Source organism: Xyrauchen texanus, chromosome 2, assembly GCF_025860055.1.
Source record: "Xyrauchen texanus isolate HMW12.3.18 chromosome 2, RBS_HiC_50CHRs, whole genome shotgun sequence".
NCBI classification, from domain to species: Eukaryota; Metazoa; Chordata; class Actinopteri; order Cypriniformes; family Catostomidae; genus Xyrauchen; species Xyrauchen texanus.
In genome coordinates, this window is record NC_068277.1 from 28,311,930 (window position 1) to 28,322,703 (window position 10,774).

The 10,774-nt window shown below is 38.0% G+C and overlaps 1 protein-coding gene across 3 annotated transcripts in view; it reads right to left on the minus strand.

Annotated features, from left to right (window-relative positions):
• The window catches only part of znf710b (zinc finger protein 710b), a 36,863-nt gene extending 26,664 nt beyond the window's left edge, over positions 1–10,199 (minus strand). Inside the window, exon 1 of one of the 3 annotated variants that reach the window (XM_052151805.1) lies at positions 10,125–10,199. The gene's annotated coding sequence lies outside the window, so the exon portion shown is untranslated. Of the gene's footprint in view, positions 1–3,070; positions 3,179–10,124 lie in introns of those variants that run through there. The other 2 variants (XM_052151796.1, XM_052151788.1) reach the window with 2 other exon arrangements.
• Between the last annotated feature and the right edge of the window lie 575 nt (positions 10,200–10,774).

A 10,774-nucleotide genomic window follows, 5' to 3' on the forward strand; every position in this document is an offset into this window, starting at 1 on the left:
TACATTACTTTCTTTCCTCTGCAGAACACAAACAAATCTATGTTGATGGCTTCAAATTTTAAGCGCTAAAAAGGACATTATGGCAGAATAAATGTCATTCATGTGACTCTTGTAGATTTATCCATGTAATCTGAAGCAATACGATTTTGGGTGAGAAACAGACCAACATGTAACTCCATTTTCAAAATAAATCTTGAAGAATTGATTGGGTGAACTATTCCTTTAAGCAAGCAGAACAATAAGCAGGACTTGAACTGGTCAAAGCACCTCCGGTATCTAAGTTTATACAAGCTGGACTATCAGACAGAATGGAGATAAAGACCACAATAAACATTCTGATTCTCTTCATCATCTACAGATACCTGATAAGGAAACCAAATTGTTACACAAAAACTGATTATGTTATTGGAAAGTCCATGGTAAAGAGGAAAGGGCTCACAGATTCTACAGCATGGAAAGCTCATTTGGTAAATAGTTAATGCTTCAAAGATCACAACTGACATTCCACATCAAGCTTGTCTTGCTCAGTTTCAGAGGTGAAATATTATAGTGCCTAAATGTAATTCCACAGGTTTGAAAATTCAGGTGGCACAATGGTAACAATGTCAATACTGCTTTGGACTACAACACTACAAATAAATGTATATTAGATTACAGTATGGCCTTATGTTTCCATCTAACGGTGACCTCAGCAACCTGAAAAAATTATAAACATCTCTACACTGGTAATCTTTACTAGGCCTGAATTTATGACAGATCCAAACAACAATTTGTGATTGATAATGTGCATTGAAATGTGCAAATCCAAATAATTTAAGAACTATCCCTGCCAGAACACGCACATCACCCAGACGTCTATTTGATGTGTTTGTTTACATCTGAAGACTTATTTTTTACGTTCTTTGCTCATCTGCAATACATAATAAGATGCTTTCTCTCGGATGTCAATAAGACCTTCATAAGATGTCCTTGAGACATTTCTGATTTAGAATGTTTGTAAATCTGATCTTTTTAAGATGTTGAGCAGATAAGAATGTGATTTTTTCCAGTTGAAAAGATCTAAAACAGACATCTTGGAGATGTACATGTGCTTTCTGGGATGTTTTCAAATACACAGCGATTCACATCTTGGCAAACCTTCCCTGATAGCACACGTAAATCACCCAGACGTCTATATTAAGTGTCTGGGAGATGTAATTTTCGATGTTTGCTAGGGCTTGTTAAAAATATAGATTTTTCAAAGCATGGCGATCTGTGTTTGAACGATCTCGATTCTTAAAATCCGAAGATTGATCTTTCAATCTATGTGACAACCCTGTATAATGCAAGTAAATCACTCGCATGTGCAACCAAATTTCACACGACTAAATGATGTCTATGATTAGCCACTGGCTAGTAAATGTTCAGATTTCACTCACCAGTGATTGAATAGTATACCGCAGAATTTATTAGCAGCAAGATATTGTCACTGCGTGTTGAGAGTAAAAGTTTAGCGAACACATTCTGTGTAAGACGAGCTCCACAGATCCATATGTCATTGAATAATGTCGCTTTTAATACACTTTCTGTTCTTTACAGTCAGTTGTTGATTAAAAACAATAAAAAAGTATCATTTAATTCTAATCACACATGGATGCACTAAAGAAACCACACTCGTCTTCTCTGGTTATATGCGCTTACTGGGTGATGCCGCTAGTCTTGAAGAGACATTACCAATGTAAATACTTGTAAATAGTACAAATTATGCAAGTAAAATGTTTTATTTTTTTTTACAAAAAATATATGCAACATAATACATGCAATTTTCAGACATTAATTGATGGAATAGACTGAATTAGAACATTTTTCAAAAGATGACATTTTACCAATTTGATGAAAAACTAATGATAAAATATACATTTCTCAAATTTAGATTTTCTGGCCGTACCTAGAAGGGTTGCCTTGAAGGTTTCTTCAGAATTAAGAGCATTAGCTGAGAGAGAATGTATATTATAAGTAAGCTAATTTAATATCGTAACAAACATGTACTCATATTAATCGAGATCAGAACCGAATCAGGTGCCTGTGAATTGGAATCGAATTGGGAAATCTGTATCAATCCCCAGCCCTATTGTTTGTCAACGTGTGTCAATAAGACATTCAGCAGATGTCTTTCATCTTACATTTTGAATGTTTGTAAATCTGATCGTTTTAAGATGTTCAGCAGATGTTAATTTGAATGTGATACTTTCCAGATGAAAGATCTAAAACAGACATCTGAGATGTACATGTCCAATCTGGGTAGAGAGAACATAAGCAGTCATCTGTACATGTCCTGCAATCCTTTGCCCTTACTGGCACATCCCACTTTCCAAACGACCTACTGCAAACTGCTGACAATAAACAATCATTAATGTTCTTTCCAATAAATGAACCAATATTTTGACAACATTGACCCTTGAAGGCTTTCTCTCAATATCATGCTTTTAACAAGGAGAACGTTTGAGAAGTAATGCAGAAGAGAATACAGATCCTGATATCATGTCACGATGTGTGACAATCCCACACAAACTAACTAGCCAGCAAGCTACATGTTAGAACTGCATCTGGTCCTTGTAAACAAGCGGACAACTTCAGAGAGAGAAACTTTGATCGAGACTGTATTGGGATGGGCCTGTCTGTCTTTAAGTTCTGCTACCGGTCATGCAGTGAGCTTGGAGAGCTGGAGGGAGGAGAGGACGAGTGTGGCCTGCTCTATCCATGCGGCTCTTTCTCACTCCCTCCATTCCCCTCCCGACGCCATCTGTTTGTGCCACGAGAGAACGTGGAAGTAAAGAGAAAAGGCGACATTTTGGCTCTGTAAAATGGCCCAGATACTGAATTTCTCCTTCGGAAATACGAGCGCAAATCGTTATGTAGATGTCAGATGATAAGCGGAAATGTAAATATCAGCATCCAGTTCAGAGTGCACATTATTTTTGAGGCTAGTTGTAAAGAAATCGGTGAGTTTCGCTGGGATAGACAGGTTTATTTCTATTCGTTTCGTTTTTTCTTTCTATGGCAATAATGTACGGACCGTTGTTTGACTTACCACGCTCCAAAAATTGGGTGTATACGTAGAAAACACTTTGGACGGCTTGAATGTCGCTTTCTAGTTTGAATTGTTGCTGGGTCTCTGGTTCTCTGTGTTCGGCAGGAAGGAAGGAAGGAAGAAGGGAATGAGAGAAAGAGTGACGTGAACAAATAAACAGCCCGGGCTCCTCCTCGCTGTCAGAAGTAAAAGATGAAGTCTGTGGCCACAATAATACATGCCTGATTTCTTTGGATTTTGTGTAAATATTTTCAACACATGGAATGCTATTCGTTTAAAAAAATATGACAGGATTTGCGAAGTTTGAGCTAATGAAGTGACATGCATTTCAGAGCACAGAATTTATATATTTTAATCATAAAACAGTATCTGTATTCAACTTGCAATGTAGTTTTGGAGAATGTATTTAAATTCGAGGAATTACACAAATAATGGACGTTAGAGGACGCTATTGTTTCACTAGTTTTCTGTATACGTATCAAGCGCAACCTGAGTAGTTTCTTTCACTTACAGAAGAGGTCGCCCTGTCGTTATATATCAGTTTGGAAAGAAGCCCATGAGGTCAGTTCAGGCCAAATGTTGGGGAGTTGAGTTCCTTTCGCGCGAGTAAATTAGTGCATGATCAACGTAAATGAGCAACAAAAATCGAACTATTTGCAGACAAAAGTGTTCTTGGGGATAGTGCACCAGACTGCGTTGGTCTGGTCTAATTTTTATTTCACATGGCATTGATTGCTCCTCCCATATCTCCCTTTTAAGAGAGAGAGAGAGAGAGATAGGGGTGTTTATTATAGCTATAGAGAATTGTATATAAAGGAAATTCTAAAAATATTATATTCTGTAATAGCACATTTGTAGTGGCCATGCGACATTCATTTTTGGGGAGATTTTACATTTCATTGTTCCATCCAGTTAAAAAGAGAGAGTGTGAGAACATATTTTTTAAAGTCATTACATAGATGCTCCATTGCACTGAGGTCTAACCTTTGACTGAACCATTCTTTGGACATTAACCTTTTTCTTTTCGATAGTAAGGCTCTCACTGTATTTGTTTAGGGTCATTGGCCTGTTGAGAGATTGATTCCATGCCAGTACAGTTTCAGATGGATGCATTTTTCTCCATGATTTTTCTGTATTGAGTTCAATCCATTTCCCTCTATTTTAATGAGTTCTTGATTTCTCTCAATTTCTGCTGAAGCAAACATATGTTAGGGTTAGAATTTGGCACCAACAGCATGAATCCATGGACCCAACCTCTCTTGTGTCAACAGTCCAGGCTAGTGGCGGTGCTGTAATGGTGTGGGGAATGTTTTCTTGGCACTCTTTGGGCCTGTTAATACCAATAAATCATTGCTTGAATGTCACAGGCTATTTGAGGATTGGGCATCCCTTCATGACCACAATTTACCCATCTTTTAATGGCTACTTCCAACATGATAATGCACCATGTCCCAAAGCAAAAGTAATCTCAAAACTGGTTTCATGAGCATGACAATGAGTTCAGTGCTCTTAAGTGGCCTTCCCAGTCACCGGATCTGAATCCAATAGAACATCTTTGGGATGTGGTAGCATGGGAGATTATCAGCATGAATGTGCAGCTGACAAATCTACAGAAATTGTGTGATGCAATCATGCCAAAATGGACCAGAATCTCAAAGGAATGTTTTTAACATCTTGTGGAATCCATGCCATGAAGAATTGAGGCTGTTTTGAGAGCAAGGGAGACCCTTCCCAGTATTAGTGTAGTGTTCCTAATAAAGTGCTCTGTGAGTGTATCCCTTAAGCATTTTCTCCCATTTCTGTAATAAGAATTTTAAAGCATGCTATTGGAGTTGCTAGTCTTCTAGTTTCACAAGATTGTAAAATGATTACTTTAGGGCAAAGATAATCTAATACATAATGAAAAAGTCCAAGGTGAAAATATGTTTTAGGCACTGAGGTAATGTTAAGAAAACTGGCAATATTTGTTTAACAGTTGTCTATTTGTGATGTTTCAACTTTGCAAAGTCTATTTACTTTTACATGTACTCATTTAGTGGAGAGTAATATACAATGTGATGTTACAAAGTTGAGCAGAAAATTACAAACAGAATGTTAGACTCAATCACCATTCATTATATGGAAGAAAATAAAATGAATGATAAATGATGCTAACATTTGTCTGAAGATCTCCTTTTACCACAGAAGATAGAAAGTAATTTGTGTTTGAGAAGGGAAGATGATTTTCTAGAGGTGGTGGTGGGAGTTGTGGCACAAAAGCTTTTGCTTTACACTGATGATATTGTATTATTTGTTTCTGACTCCACTAGATCTTTGCCTTGCCTCCATAGAATTATTAATTCCTTTTCTAAGTTCTCAGGATACAGAGTCAATTGGTTTAGGTCCAAAGCACTGATGGTGTGCTGCCCGGTGGCAGCCTTCCAATGGCCCAAACAGGGCATTAAGTATTTGGGTATTTTTTCCCAGCAAATGTGTGATTTAGTTAGAGTTAATTTTGACCCTTCAATAAAAATTTGTGGGCAGGTGGGCTTCATTACATTTATCTATGATTGGGAAGGTTTGTGTTATTAAAATGAGTTGTATTCCAGAATTCAACTACCTGCTACAGTCCCTCCCTGAAGATGTCCCCCTCTCTTATTTCAAGCAATTTGATAGCATAGCGAAGTCCTTCATTTGGAATGGTAAACGTCCCAAATTGCATTTCAATAAGTTACATAGGCCGACTGAAAATTGTGGGCTAGGCCAACCCAAGATTTTGTTTTATTATTATGCATTCAGTCTCAGATATTTGGCTCATTGGTCCCTTCCTCCTGGATTTGTATTGAACAGGAAGTTCTCACCCCTATTTCGCCATTGCAAAGCCTTTCTATCAAACTAATCGGAGAAGTTAAGTTACACTTCGCTGTCTCGCATTTGCACTCTGTGTGGAAAAAAGTGTCTAGAGTGTTTAATTCAGACATTTATTTCAATGTTGCCTTGAGCATTTGTCTGAACCCCAAATTATGTATTAATAAATCCCCTTTCTGCTGGTCAGAGTGGATCGGGAGGGGGTTATTACACTCGGTGACCTATATGAGAGTGGAGTGTTGAGATCCTTTGAAAGTTTGATTCAACATCAGTTTTTTAGGTATTTACAGTTGCATCACCTGTACTGTTTTTGGGAGTAGTTTACACCCCCCTAAAGCGGCAGATACTCTGGGAATTGTGATTACTGCTTTTGGAAAAGGTCATGAGGCATCAGTGTTTTTTTCCATGCTAATTCAGAGACTGGGGGATGGAGCTTCAACTTCTATCAAGAGTTCATGGGAGAAAGATTTAAACTTGGTATTAGAGGAGGGAGTGTGGGCTAGGATTCTAAAAAACATCTGGTCTGCATCTTGAGATGCAAGGGTTCGCATTATGCAATTGGCTGGAGTGCCCCATTTCAGGAGTGGTGCTTTGAGATGGGCAAGGTAGCAGCTTTTGAAGAGGGGTCATCCAGAAAACTGGGGAATTTAGACTTGTTTGTGGGGAAATGGGGTAAATATCTGGCTTTTATGGAGAGCGCTGGGGAGGGACATTGGAGAGAGAGGTGTAGTAGATGTGTGATTATTATAAAAATATATATTTTGGTTTGGTTTTTTGTTTGTTTGTGTGTCTATAATTATGTGACCACTGGGTGTTGTTGGGGGTTGGGCTTGGTTGGTGGGGGGTGTTAGTGAGGGTTAAATATTGATTCTGTTTGTATATGTTTTTCTTTTCTTTGTTTAATAGATGAATCAATAAATAACATTTTATCACAAAAAAATCAGCATGGGCTAAATTTTTTACTTATGAATTCAATTCCCATGAAATTTTGTGAGATGCGAGTTATTGCTCAGTGTTACAGCTAATCTAACTGTGATGAAGCTATTTAATTCTTTGCATTGCATCATGTCCCCTTAACATCTGTGACCAGTAAAAACTCCAAGCTGTGCATGATAGTTTGACCCCACAGAGACTTCAAGTGTCTTGTCCTATTAAGATGCACCTAAAGCAGTCATCATGACTAAAACTCTAACCTGAACACAGGAATGAATAATAATTAACTATACTAATAACATGCTAATACTGTATAATACAGTATAAAGTTTTGCTTTACTAAAATAACATCTTCCAATTGAAAACTTTTTCCATCTGCTGATGGATAACCTACAGTCATATGTAAATATGAAGTTAAATATGGAGTTCTTGAGACAAATATGCACATACACATGAATTAATGTGTCTCTGTCTACTACAATACATGTGTACACACACAACAAACACATAAACAAGTGGTTACTGTGGAATAAGCCTAAACATTTCAGTTCTTAACATCTGAATGTGAGAAAGCAGCCTTTCTTCTTCTCTGGGTGTGTATCCACACCCACAGTGGGGTGTGTATAGATCCAGTGGGAGAGATTAGCTTCACAGTTTCTGGCTGTAATTCAGTGCTGAGTGAATCATAAAAAGAAGATGCACACACACAATCTAGGCCACACAAACTCTCCCATATTCATCAACACTACACCTCCTGTATACAATGTGAATGGAGTGGCATTCAGCAATAGGTTGACAGCTCTGTGTCAGCCCAGTTCCCATCATGCAGAGCAGGTCCAGTGTTTTTGGACAAGACCCTCATTAGTATCAGGCCTGGGCATACTGAGTGGAACTAATGATGAGAAGTGAGGTCTGGAGCAACACGTCATGTCCTCACTGGTCTTTTATTATGGTCATTGCTACTTTTCAGAACTGAGATGAGATTCAGAGAGATCTGTCAAGATGTTTTGTTATGCTAATGCACTACAGTTTAGACTTGTTCAAATCTAACCTGTTGCTGACAGAGTAACTGGAATCCTCATGTTGAGCTGCGAAAGAATGATTGGGGCATTGACCTTAAAAATCCTGCATTCATTTTCTCTTTCTCTCCATCTCTCTCTCTCCATCTCTCTCTCTCTCTCTCTCTCAAGTTTTAAGACTTTAAGATTCAAATAGCTTTAAATGGTATGGTAAAAAAGAAGCTTACATTGCCAAAGCATACTAACAATAAATATAGAGTACATAGGCCTACATACACATTTACACACACCTATACACTGAGTTAAAGGAAAAGATATAATACATAATAATGATAATAATAAAAAGTATTAATAATAAAAGTAGTTTGTTATGTTTGCCATTTTATGCATGTTGCACAGTGTTTAATTTATTGTCTTACTGAGGTCCTGTTCCACTGGTTGTACTTTTGTAGTGGCAGGACTTGACGAACCTCCCAGCCAGGTTTGAGCTTCCTGGGGTTTCTCCAGTTAGGAAAGTGGGGGAAAATGTTTAGAGCATAATTAGGGCATATTGTTAAAAATAGCAGTTCTGTTTCCACTTGTGTCAGTGGGGGCACAGCATTTTTTCTTCTTGATTAATCGGCCTCTCTCTCTTTCACTCACACACAAACACATTGGTGCACATAGTCTCTAGTTTCTCCCTTGATCTCCTATTTGCTCTCCACATGTTTCTCCTTCACTCTTTCCCTCACTTGGTTCCTGCTTTGTTACCATGAGATGAGGTAATGTAACGATCCCTAGTGCACAATCTCTACACATTAAAGCAAATTTAATGAGACACCGGTTCATACTCCTCTTAATAGAAAATAACTAGATGATAGGCCTACAGAATTGGCTTTAGAGTCCCATTGCGAATACCACCCCACACCACCCCACACACCCCACACAGCATTATGTTTACTCCAAAACACCAACAAATTTTAGGTATGCATATAATTAGTTTCAAGGACATTAGGATGATCCTATTAAACATATTTTGACATGTTGTTATAAAGGTCACTCTCCTTGTATAAGAACATTCTTTACTTACTTGCACATACATACAATTAAATGTCATATCAACAATCTGTTTTTAGGACTTATGATAGTGTCATAAGTCCTAAAAAATTTAGGACTTATGATAGTGTCCAGACTAGGGTGGTTTTGGGTGGTCCACTTAGCTGGTTGGGGCCAGCGTTTATTTATTTATATGGACTGTTGGTCACTCTGACGTCAACACTTCATTCACCAGTCAGGTCTCAGAGCCTGGGAATGCCAGCCTTGTGATTACTCAGATTGTTCACACCATGCACTGGGAGACAGACCAGCGGCGCAGCTGTAATGCTCAGTGTTGTGACCTAGCTCGGGTTATATTAGTATTTTGTGTCAAATCACTATCATAACAGTACAAAAAAAGATTGTAGAGAGAAAGAGAGGTTTGGCATACACTAACAGAGTGCAAGATGGAGAGTATGTCTAGAATATTTTGGATGTCTGCTGAATGCATTTGGTCTCTCAGCTGTTTAAGCTTTTATCTGGTTGATTCTATCAATGTTTCATACACCAAACCACATTTGATTGATTGGCAGAACTCCTCCATCTAGCTAAGTATTTGAATTACATCCAGAGAGAGATTTATGTAAAACAACACATTACTAATTATTGCAGCATAGTTTATTTAGGGGCACACAAATGTACAATATAAGTTCACTTAAAGAAATAGTTCACCCAAAAATGAAAATTACCTCATTGTTTACTCACCCTCATGTCATACCAGATGTGTATGACTTTCTTTCTACTGCTGAACACAAATGAACATTTTTAAAAGAATATCTCATTTCTGTCAGCCCACACAATGCAAATGAATGAGTAGCAAAACTTTGAATCTCCAAAAGCACATAAAGGCACCATAAAAGTAATTCATAAGACTCCAGTGGTATATCCTCTGAAGAAATGTGAGAAACAGATCAATATTTAAGTCCTTGTATAGAGATGACTAATTACCATCTCTATGTTCACGGTAAGAGTTGGGGGAGATAAAAAGACGGCCAGTTCACAGTGAGAGAGAAAGAGACAGACAGACAGACCAGAGTCTTTGTGTCTGACCCCTGAGAGAGAGTCTTGCATAGTGTGAAGCTGAAAAGCGGACTGTTTACTTGAATGATGCTAAAAGCCATCTATGTTTTGAGTGAAGCTGTACAGCGATTGCTGGTTATTTGTGAATAAAGCAGACTCACGTGAACTGTGGAAACCGGTTCCCGCTTCCTCCTTTATTTGCCCAACCTGTACCTTTGTTACATTCCTTTTTCACTATCAAGCTCCACTTTCACCTTCACATTATTCTTCTTTTGATATTGGTGATTCACATTCTGTGTGCAAATTGCCACCAACTGAGTAGGGAGGAGAATTTAAAGCAAAAAAAAGAAAAAGAAAAAAAGACTTAAGGTGCACTCGGTGATTCCTGAGAAACACTGTTGATATTTGAAATCAACTGCCAAGACTAACACACCCCTCCCTTCATTTGGAAGCTACGCCCCCCCAAATTCATGCACCGAAGACAGTTTTACGCACACCAGCTCCAGACACTCACAACTCTCCAGCAACTAAATCTAACATCACAACAACAGCATATATGAGTTCTGTGAAACATAGCTACATTTATTAAACTTTTTGCCCTAAAAAAGTTCATTTTGTTTTGAACAACAAGTCACTTTTAAGGTGCAATACAGTGCATTGTGCACACAACACAGCTCTCTCATTTCTCATTTGTAGAGTAGACAGAATGGTTACTGGTTACCTAGAAAAGCTAGGAGATGGCAGGGATAGATGCTATATTCTTCTGTTCAAACTTTAAGAATCTACAACATGCAGAATTGTACAAGACCCC